The following is a 10,000-nucleotide window of genomic DNA, read 5'->3' as shown; positions in this document are numbered from 1 at the left end:
TTTCATTTTTCCTCTTTTTGTTTTCATCAATTTTGATATCCGATATCACAATTTCGCAATATTTCTAAACGCTTCAATCAACAACTAATACTTCCTGCTTGCACAGCTCTGACGCACTCAAGAAAAACACGTATTTAAAATTCTGGGCCCTACCGTCCGCTAAAAGCCTTGTCACGTCTTTCGAGAACAAGGAAGATAATCTGTCCAAAACAAGCACCATAAATCATACCGTTTTTTAAGAGCGATGTCGCAAACTCTGAAGACATGGTGGTAGGTTTGGGTTGTCAACTGACTTTTCCCCGGCAAGAAATAGTGATCTAGTGGTGTTAGATATGTGATATATTTTTCCACTACCGACCAATGCCCGATCCCTTACCGACCACCCGATCTTACCACTTTTGATGCACTACAATTTAAGATAAAGCTCAAAAAAACAAGAAAGGCTGCACTGTATATTGTAAATATCATCGTAAATTTACAGTTAAAAAGACTATCATTTATTCATTAAAAAAAAGAAAATCAGCTTAAAATTCTCGCTTTACAATGTCTACCTGGGAAGGAAACATTAAGATAGTAACAACGTTGAGGACAAGACATGACATGCAGATATATTATTTTTTATAACAAACATCAAAATGAAACACATAATCATTTGAGTATTGGCCTTCCTTACTGTCGAACTTATGTGTTTATGATACACCAAAGAGGAGTAGTGAGTTTGGGTTGTGAGAATAAAAGATTAGAAATGTTGAAATTGGGAGGTTTTGGACATATGAAAAAGTGATCAACCATTAAATTAGCAGAGATAATTATTTCTGTCGTTTAAAATTTTATATTTGCAACTGTCCAGGCTTATGGTTATGGCATATTATGAAATTATTTAGTCTGGCTTGACCCAAATGTATGTAGAAACGAGGTAGAGTGTATGGATGTGAATAGTACGCTGGTCTATCATAGGGTATTTATTTGTTGTCATATTTAAGCGCTTAGAGTCTGGTGTCTCGGAGTTATAGCGCCATATAAGTTTTCAGCATTATTTCAGCATTATATTTAATACAATTGAACCATATCATGTCCAATAATAGCTTACAAAGTTGTACTATTTCAAGTGTAGTATGGATCTGAATCCTGAAGATGACAGGCAGACAGCATGGATACGCTATCTACCAATTCTTACAAAGTGAATCAGAAGGATCATGAACATCTACTGGCCGAATAGAATCATAAGTGAAAGTCTGCTAGATCACGTGGTCTTGTGGTTTGACATTCGCTTACGGATCGGAAGGTCCTGGGTTTGAGCCTCGCGCTTGGCGCATAGTTGAGTCCTTGGAAAAGGCTTTTTACTCACATTCTCTCACCGTACTCAGGTGTAAAACGAATACGTGGCCATTAACAGCATTGTCTTTGTCCGAAAAAATTGTAATATCGGTTAACAGGCGTCATGTCCCGTCCTACATATGTTGCTGTTGACCAGGGTCGCCTTGTAAAGCTCTTTGAGCACATTTAGTGGATATTGTGTTATCTAAAGCTCAATTTTTTAGATCAATGCGGAACGGATGACGTGAAGTTCATGACCATGAAGAAGGTGGAGATGAATAGGACATGTAATGAGAAAGGATGAGGGAAAGATCAGCTAAACTGCCATACTCTGGACACCGGAAGGAAAAAATAGAAGAGGAAGGACCCGGGAAACTTGGAAGAGAACAGCGGAGCGAGAGATAACAGAGTAGGAGTGAGACCTAGATCTCTCTGAAGATGGTGGCCACGGACAGTGGTTAGATGGAGATCTGTAGATTCTCCGTTGCTGATCCACATATCAACATGCATAATGGAAGTAAGGTAATAGAAAAAGTAAGTCAAATATCTGTTGATAAAGATCTGAACAAGTAACTATGAAAGGTGCCAGACAAAGCAATATAGAAAAATATAAGATAAGAAAAAATAATCCCCAAAAGATCACAGTCTACCTCGACTGGGGATTGAACCTCAGACCTTCTGATTACCGGCCAGACAGTGTAATGATTGCACGTCTGATAGCACGTCAAAAGGTCTGAGGTTCGGTCCCCAGTCGAGGTAGACTAATTTTTGGAGGATTTTTTTTATTCTGGCAAATTTCATATACACTGGTTCAGATCTTTATCTTACTCCGGTACCTGCTCACGGGTTTCTCAATATCTGTTGAGTGAACGGGTAGGGAAAGGAAGGGGAAAATTAGGACTTTACGTAGGTTCGATTTTGCATTGATCCGTGCTGAGCTTTTGCGCCATCAGATATCTAAGTCATTTGACATTAAAATGTAAGAAATTAAGTAAATTATAAAAACGTGCCTTCTAAAATCAAAAGGACTTTCTAATCTGATTAAAACGTAAGTTTTAGGGCCTTAAAAATATTTAAGAGGTTTTTATATTTCTAAAATGTATATCATGTGATAAATATATACTATATTAACTTTTTTTTTTTAATTGAGCTTTTATATAGCGCAATATCCACTAAACGTGCTCAAAGCGCTTTACAAGGGGGCACTAGCCAACTGCAACACTTAATAGGAAGAACGAGACATGACTCCTGTAGGCGATATTACATTTTTTTCGATCAGAGACAACGCTGTTAACGGCCAGTTACTCATTATACACCTGAGTACGGTGAGAGAATATGAGTAAAGAGTCTTTTCCAAGAACTCAACTATACTCCGAGCGAGGCTCGAACCCAGGACATTCCTATCCGATTGCGAGTGCCATACAACAAGACCACATAGCCCCACAACTTTCAAATCCAGTTTAATCTCTATCCAAAACAGTTATCATTTGACATTGTTATCTGGTCATGTCGTTTTCTTTAGAGAGGGATGGGGGCTGCCTGAAGCCTGGGATCGTGAAAATACTAACGAGAGAGTGATAATAAAGAGGCATCGGATGGGAACAAGACAGTATAGTTCCCATCCGAAACCTCTCTAGTATCACTCTTTCGCTTTAAAAATAAATGAGCTTTTATATAGGGCTCAAAGCGTTTTAGAAGGGGTCCCTGACCAACAGCAGCACGTAACATGTAAAACGAAACATGACGCCTGTTATGAGATATTACAATTTTGTTAACGGCCAGGTACACCTGAGTACAATGAGACAATCTGAGTAAAGAACCTTTTCCAAGGATTCAACTATGCGCCGCGTGAGGCTCGAACCCAGGACCCTCCGATCCGAAAGCGAGTGTCATAACACAAGACCACATAGCCGCACATAGCCGTTATCATTTTCTTTGTACTTTAAATTTTGTTAACACAATCGGATCCCCAAAAAATGTGAAAATCTCAAGAGATGACAAGACATGCTTCTATAATATTGCCTTTGGCATTGTTACCGTGATTGCAAATAACTGGTCCGTGATGTGAATTCCAAGTCGCTGCCCTTACCAGGTCACTTCAACTCGTCACCAAGTAAATTACACCCTGTTGTGAAGAACAAATAAATAGAGATTGGATGGCAAAGATTTTTAACCTTTTCCTTAGCAACTATAGGAAAATCGTCACATTCGTTACGATACAACCAACATTTTTCTTATTTAAATTTCTTTTGTTAGAAAAAGAACAGTGTGTTGTAAAGCATGGTTTGCTAAAGAAATTATTTATCGCGAGAACTTTACTGCTATTGTGTTTGAGTGATAAATACATTTTTTATATTAGTTGGGTGTGAAGTTTTGGGAAAAATCCTGAAAATGCTGATAAGGAGAGAGTAAAACGACATTTTTCTTTTCCTTTCCAACTGTGCGTTCCTTTCCAACTGTGCGTTCCTTTCCAACTGTGCGTTCCTTTCCAACTGTGCGTTCCTTTCCAACTGTGCGGTTATGTGGTCCTGTGGTATATTATGAAACTCGCTTTCGGATCGGAAGGCCCTGAGTTCGAGCCTCGCACGGCGCATAGTTGAGTCCTTGGAAAAGGCTCATCGCTCATATTCTCTCACCGTACTTAGGTGTAAAATGAGTTAACAGCGTTGTCTCTGTCCGGAAAAAAAATGTTTTGTCGCCTAATGGGCGAGTAAATCATCAAGTAAATTACATCCTAATGAGGAAGCAATATTGAATTTAAAAATTGCAATGATTTTTAAACGATATGTTTGTATTAATTGCTATTAAGAATATAGCAAAGGAGACTGATGATCGCAAACCCCTGCCGCGAAGTAAAGACAAAGACAACTGGAAACTCAAATCGAAACATTTGTTTACTACTCAAAAGTCTGTCCGAATAGGAATGTTTTCAAACGTTTCCTAACAATACTGAGCAATACTTTTTTTTTTTTAAGGTCAATATACCTATACCTGTTTATGGTCGTATTTAAAAGACGGAGATAATTCTAAATTGGCAAAGCAACGACAAACATTGGGTGTCTCCCATTCCTGAGGTTAAAAAAAAAAATACTGAGCTGGGGTCGGCTTTGATTTATTTGCCAAGTTTGTTGTCGGTACAAACCTTATTAAACAACTGTGATAAATAACAATGTGAAACCAACAAAACAGGATGACTGAAACACTACAGACGTTCAATGTTTTTGTTTATTCATCTTAACAACTCCACTACCACATTATCTCATTCGTCTGTAGTGTTTCATCCTTCCTATTTTGTTGATAAAGAGGAAACCCAAAACGTCCATTTATCTGTTTTCGTATATTAAATTGAAGCTTACATTCAATTTCACATTGTTATTTATTTCTTTGTTGTTGCTTTGAGCAACATTTACATTAAACAACTGTGACATCGTACACCAGAGACGGATCATAATTCCAGTTCTAAATATGTCAGGTTGTTATGACTAAGTCCTGCCATTAAAATTACAAAATAATACTTACCAAATATAATAATAAATATGCTACCCGAGAACGTTCGACCAAATACGAGTAAAAACGAATGTTTTTTCGCTGGTGTTAGCTTAAATTACATAGACAATACAAAATATAAAAGCTTTCCAGCTAAAATGAACAAATTATGTATTGTTATCATTATATAAAAACGGTTTTCGTAAGGAATTACAACCATATATATATATATATATATATATATATATATATATATATATATATATATATATATGCCAAATAACAATGAAAGGCCAACGAGTTAAGCATTTAAGACCGCTAATATACAGAATGTTAAGTAATTTTGACAGTCTTTATTGATATCGTTTCTAATATCCAGCTGGGAATAAATAATAACATTGTTATGCAAATGTTCAAACGCATGCCATGGTTACACAATGGATCAGTGAACTTCACGGTGCATTGTTGATTTCCCAAGCAGGACATATTATGAAATCGAATTTTCATATCATACGTCAAACGTTGCCACTTTGACCAGTTAACTGCCGTACTCTGAAATGACATGTATCTAAATATTTGGCCAGAAAACTCGTCCTACAAATATCGATCGATTTATATGAGCCCCCCCCCCCCCCACCTTGGCAAAAACTCTCAAATCTGGGATTCAAGGCAGACTATGCAATGTCCAAGGTGTGAGAGTTTTGGTCAAAAAGAGGGTCATTTAAATCGATGAGATATTTAAAGGAGGTGTTTTCTGGCCAAATTTTAAAATACCTGTCTTTCCAGAGTCCGGCAGTTAACTTGTTGATTACTTGTTGATAGTATACGTTTGGCTAAGAAGCTCACAACATTGCCATCCGGAAGTATAACAGACCAACTCACAAAACTCTGTGTAACCATGAACTTTTATAGTCTGGATAACACAGTTTAGTGAGAATTACTCATAAGCGTGGATGGCAAAAAAAAAAAACAATAACAAAGACCTGAGTGACGTCATCTTCAATCTATGTATACAAGAATCAAAACCGTTTCCATGGCTGCCGATAATAAGTTACTCATTCTCAACCAAGCCGATAGGTTTTATGCACGGAAAGTGTGAGATCCGCAAAAGTTTTGCCATCATATATCAATATCGGCACTCATTTGTCACTTGAATTTATTACGACACTAGAAAGGTGCCGAGTTGATCATGCAAAGTTGTCCATCAAAGCCATAAGGTTCATGACACCAGAGTTTATCCCGGTTTCTGTATCGCAAAGCTGATAGTGGCAATTGACTAGTACTTTTGAATAGAACCTTAATCTTATCGCCAAATATTTCCCGCTAGATTTAACAGACCTCACAACCCGATTACTGCTATGTAGACAGAGTTTGAAGAAAGATCTAGTCTGCACCCAAATTAATAAAGACTCCCTTTTCTCGTAAGGCTAACATCCCACCAATGAGTCAGTCAATCATCTAAGAATTATAGAATTATCACACAGAATTATATCACAAAAATTTAAATCAAGGTTGGACTTGTAAGAAGTTATTGGGGTTTTGTTTTCAATTTTCATAGCATAAACGATCAAAACAAAACATTTAGATGCTGTGCGCTTGGCTAATAAACTCACAACATTGCCATCCAGAAATATAACGGGCCAACACACAAAACTATGTGCAATCTTTGTCGTTTATGGTCTGGTCAATACAGTTTAGTGAGAATTACTCATAAACGTGGATGGCAACCAAAAAAAAAACAACCAAAAGCAAAGACCTGAGTGACATCATCTTCATTTTATCTATTGATTCGACAAAATAATGGGAGAAAAAAAAACCTTTTGAAATTATTTTGAAATGGTTTTAAACTCCTTTTGAAAGAAATATCCCACGCCATACATAAAATGCCAAAGGTTTACCTGGGTGTCTGATGTGTGGATAAACAGACATTCTCTATCTCATAGAATGAATACTCTATTGTTTTGTTTTCAATCCTGGTGTGACAGATTAGAGTGGGCCCGAAAAACCAGACCAAAGTGCAATTCAGATATTATGAGACCTGTCAAAGTTGATATTGTGATATAACTAAGCTGCTAGATCTAGAAGTTGTGGACTGTAAAAAGTAATAAACAAAAATGAATATAACAGCTTCAAAAAAAATAATAAAAGAACAAAATACCAAACACACCAGCCAACAACAACAAAAAAAAAACAATGAAAACATAACTATATTACTATTTTTTTTAAAAGAGATCGACGACAGATAAATCTTTCTCTGTTGTCGATGTGTTTTTTTGTTGTTGTAACGTATTTATGTTTTCACTGTTGTTGTTTTTGTTTTGTTTTTGTTTTTTTTGTGTTTTTTTTGTTTTTTTTTTGTTGTTGTTTTTTTTTTGTTATTGTTTGTTTTTGTTTTTTTTTTCTTTTGTTTTGTTTTGTTTTTTGGTGTGTTTTTTTTTTGTTTGTTTTTGTTTTGTTTTTTTGTTGTTGTTTTTTTAGTTGTTGATGATGTTGGCTGAAGAAGGGTATTGAGCCCGAAACATTCGGTGTTTAGTATTTTGTTTTTGTTTTTTGTTTTTTGTTTGTTTTTGAAGTTGTTATAATCTTTTTTGTTTATTTCTTTTCTAGTGTGATATTGAACGTCTGATACTGCAATCAGCATGTACTCTATAAAACCATTAAGGTGTCAGACGAGACAGGCGGATTTTTAGGCTTTTTTTTTTTTTGTTTTTGTTTTTTTTGTTTGTTTGTTTGTTGTTTTTGTTTTTTCTTGTATTTTTTCTATATGCTTTGTCCGGTACTGTTTCATACACACTTTTCACACATTTATAAAACCATTATTACATTCCCCACGTGTAACTCGATACCCCGCCAAAAAAATCCCGACAACTCTCTTTACAAAGAGTGGCAAAAAGCCATATCCAATTATTATTTAAAAGGGATGACTGTTGTGTAGACAGGACGATTATTTTTTTTTTTCGTTTAATTTTTGTTTCTACTTTAATAGTTTTGTTGTGTTTTGTTGTTTGTTTTGTTTACTCTTTCTTGATGTTTTTCTTTAGTTGTTTTATGCTGGTTGTTTTGTATTTGGTTGTTGTTGTTGTTGATATATTTGTTTTGTTTTGTTTGTATTTTTGTTGGGGTTTCTCTTGTTTTTGATTTGCTTTTGTTTTTTGTTTTTGTTTTTTGGGAGAGGTTGGGTTTTTTGGGGATTTAAAAAAAAATTTGGGGTTTTTTTTTTTTACTGTTATTTGATATATCTATTATTTTTACAATGAACTTGAATGGAAACAAAGAATCAATTAAATGTGTTTAAACCACTTTTCGGGCATATCTAAGGCAACAACGACAATTACTATCTAGTACAAGACATGATGCCTGTAAGGCTACCACGGTCTTACCGACCAGGAGTCATTTCACACCCGAGTATAAAATTAAAAATGTATGCCCTTCCGCCACACCATCATAAGATATCGTCGCTTCGGCATTCCACGAAGGAATATAGATATTTCATCAAATAAGATGTCTGATGTCAACAGGAATCACCCATGGTGTCCAAGTGAGCAAAATTGAGGGTTGATAATCTTGCCCAAGGAGAAAAAACGAAAGTGCCTAAAGCGGGCTCGAACCCGGGACCTTCCGGTTCACAGTGCAATGCCTTAACTACTCGGCCACTTCGCCCCCCCCCCCCCCCCCCACATACACACACACATACATTATAGCGACATAATAATAATATGTGTAAAAATCTCTCTTTCGCACCTGGAGGCAAACGAAAGGGAGACCGGGCAATGTAAAACTTGAACATTTAAATAGCGCAACATCCACTAAACGGGCTCAAGGTGCTTTACAAGGAGCGCCTAGCCAACAGCAATACTTAACATGTAGGACGTGACATGACGCCTGTTAGGTGATATCACAATACTTTTTTTTTTCTTACAGAGACAACGTTGTTCACGGTCAGCTACTCACTTTGCACTTGATAAGGTATGAGAATATGAGTAAAAAGTCTTTTCCAAGGACCCAATTATGCGCCGCACAGAACGAGACTCAAAGAAAGTGCCTTTGAAGAGGGGGATCTCTAGACGACAGAGTCCAGTGAAAATTCTTAACTTTTGCCCTACGCGAAAATAAAAATAAACAGCAAGTGAAAAAACACTTATCCATTAACACCGCTATTTTCTCATTTCTCATTCGTTTATCGTGTCTCATTCATCGTGTGGTTTTGCTTTTTATTTTTTGACAAAGGGGGAAACCTTGACCATTTGTCTCATTATTTGTCTTTGTAATTTAAATAGAAGATTGTATTCCATTAAATGATTGTTATTTATTCTTCGAGCTTCACGCGACAACATTTGCATTATTTACAAAAGTGGGGTGCTGAATGTCTGTAAGATGAAATAGGTCATGTTGGTATGTTTTAGAAAGATCTATCTATTCTTTTACTTAATTGAGACACAATTTTGCCAACCAATATACTTTTTTAAAAGGTAGATATCTAGATATAGTCAATTTCAAATTCCAATGCTCTTAATCTTAATGGCCTTTAAAATTATGAGATATTCGTGTACATATTCGTGATTTTCGTGTAGAGTTTAAGACATTTCTGAATTGAATTTAAATGACTTGTTAAGTGGTTTCACCTTTCTTTCCAATTAGATTTGTGGAGCATTTACTTATGGAAAGGATAGTAAAGAGATCATTGATTTTCCCATTAGGGTTGTTTCAAATTGTGTCCTATTCTATGAAGAAGGCAATTCAATTGATTTCACGGGGAGATCTTTGAAAAAAAAGATATGAAGGAAGAAGAGAGAGAGAGAGAGAGAGAGAGAGAGAGAGAGAGGGAGAGAGAGAGAGAGAGAGAAAGAAAGAGAGAGAGAGAGAAAGAGAGAGAGAGTGAGAGACAGATACAGAGAGACTCTTTGAAATTGGATGTCCAAAATAAACTGAATTGGTCAATGCCATTGGTCAAATGTGTGGTTTCATTGACATTTAATTAGATTTCTTGGGGTGAGAGAAATATAGTGAGATAGCAAAGATAGAGGGATATATTTAAAGAAAAAAAAACTGAAAGATAGAGAGAGGAAGGCGGGGGGTGGGGGGGGGGGGTTCGAGATATAAAATAGATTTATGAATAAATAATAAATGAATATAATTTATCCATCCATAAGGAAATTGGTTTTGAAAACGTAAATTACACGAATGACTGGATAGGTAT

General features: G+C 36.0%; 1 protein-coding gene across 1 annotated transcript in view; it reads right to left on the bottom strand.

Annotated features, from left to right (window-relative positions):
- LOC144967302 (uncharacterized) overlaps nucleotides 1-10,000 on the bottom strand; it is a 118,083-nt gene that overhangs the window by 84,212 nt on the left and 23,871 nt on the right. Inside the window, exon 2 of the mRNA XM_078904362.1 lies at nucleotides 3,355-3,442. The gene's annotated coding sequence lies outside the window, so the exon portion shown is untranslated. The remainder of the gene's footprint in view (nucleotides 1-3,354; nucleotides 3,443-10,000) is intronic.

This window comes from Berghia stephanieae, chromosome 3, assembly GCF_034508935.2.
Source record: "Berghia stephanieae isolate SIO BIC M18660-M18661 chromosome 3, UCSD_Bste_1.3, whole genome shotgun sequence".
Taxonomy (NCBI): domain Eukaryota; kingdom Metazoa; phylum Mollusca; class Gastropoda; order Nudibranchia; family Aeolidiidae; genus Berghia; species Berghia stephanieae.
The sequence above is the reverse complement of the archived record's forward strand: the minus strand, read 5'-3'. Positions and strand labels throughout refer to the sequence as shown.